Source organism: Pteropus vampyrus, unplaced genomic scaffold (genome assembly GCF_000151845.1).
Source record: "Pteropus vampyrus isolate Shadow unplaced genomic scaffold, Pvam_2.0 Scaffold31, whole genome shotgun sequence".
Lineage (NCBI taxonomy): Eukaryota > Metazoa > Chordata > Mammalia > Chiroptera > Pteropodidae > Pteropus > Pteropus vampyrus.
Genome location: NW_011888812.1, coordinates 2,045,784 through 2,047,236, shown reverse-complemented (window position 1 = coordinate 2,047,236; position 1,453 = coordinate 2,045,784).

Sequence of the window (1,453 nt, the reverse complement as noted above, 5' to 3'; positions counted from 1 at the left end):
AGGGCAGGCTCCAGTACCACAGCCTAAGAGGGCTCCATTTTGATGAGGACAGTCATCACAATAAATAGTAATTATAAACTACCACCTATTAAGTGCTTCCTATGTGGCAGGCACTGTCCTATGCCCTATAGATCCAGCTGCTCATTGAATTCCCAAGTTCAGGACAGAGCTAGCACTAGAACCGAGTCTGTCTGCTGCTAAAACCCAGCATTAGGAGCAAGAGCATAGAAGACCACACATTACTTCTTCTTAGAGATGCAACACTGAGGTTAAGTGTTTCATAATGTTAACAGTTTCTTTCTAACAATTTAGGCTAATTTTCACTTTTCACTTCATTCCTTCGCTCTTAGGTCTATCCTCTAGAGATCTTTTCCCTTCCCTAATAACTCGCACAAAATCAATTACGTTGTATTATCTGATGCCAATTGTGTTTATACCTCGGAAGGGAGAAAAGTATCCTTTTTATGAGTGGAAATTTTGTCCTTCCATTCTGTCCCTTCCTAGCGGGGATTTCAATACTTTTTATGAAGTCAGACATTGTGTGTGGGTTTGGAGCTGAGTTGGAGAGGGAATGAATACACACCACACCTCTTTTGTGGCAGGGTTTCAGCTGTTTTTCCTCCCAAATTGAATGCTCTTACTCTTGAAGAATGACCCAAGCAGAGAAATTTCCCAAACATCTGAAATCTGAGAATTTATGCCTGGAATCCATGAGGCTCATGGTTTCCAGATGGAGAGACAGGAAGAAGCAGAGGTGGAGGAGAAGAGGAAGGGGGCTGGAGGATCAAAGGCAAGCGGGAAGCCTGAACTCTGGATCACTTCTGACTGCCTTGTGAACTGGGCCAGGTCTCTTATTTGCTCTGCAGGTTTGCCAGTTGACAATGTTCCAGGCCTGAAGAAATGCAACACTGTTCCAGTGATTATTAGGAAGTAAGTCATCATGAAATTGTCTTTTCTGAGGGCGGTGACTCACTTCAGTAGCACAATATAAAGAAAGCCCATGCCTTGGCTATCGAGAGGGGCATAAACACTCCGTATGGATTTTCTCACCATCTCAAAAATGGCAAAAGACAGACACTTCTAGAAATCTTGGCTTCTTTATAACACTTAACCATATGCAATAGTAGACACTGAGGTGACCTACTTCTTCCTCCACGTGTCTTGTCCTTATGCCAGAGGTGGGGAAGGGGGCTTAACAGGGAATGTAGTTTCGAGTAAATTAACAGGAAAATATAGTTTGACCATAAGTGGGCTAGGTATGAGCTCAGAAAGAATGCCCTTGTTTGATCAGATAAGCCAGTATCTTCTAGGAAAAAAGGAGGTTTGGGGGAAATAGATCAGAACCCACCTGTTAGCAAATGAGGAGTTAAGTGCTGATACAATATCCAGTGGTTACCAGTGGTTTATCATCATCTCCACCCACAACCACCCCACCAACACCACCACCACCACC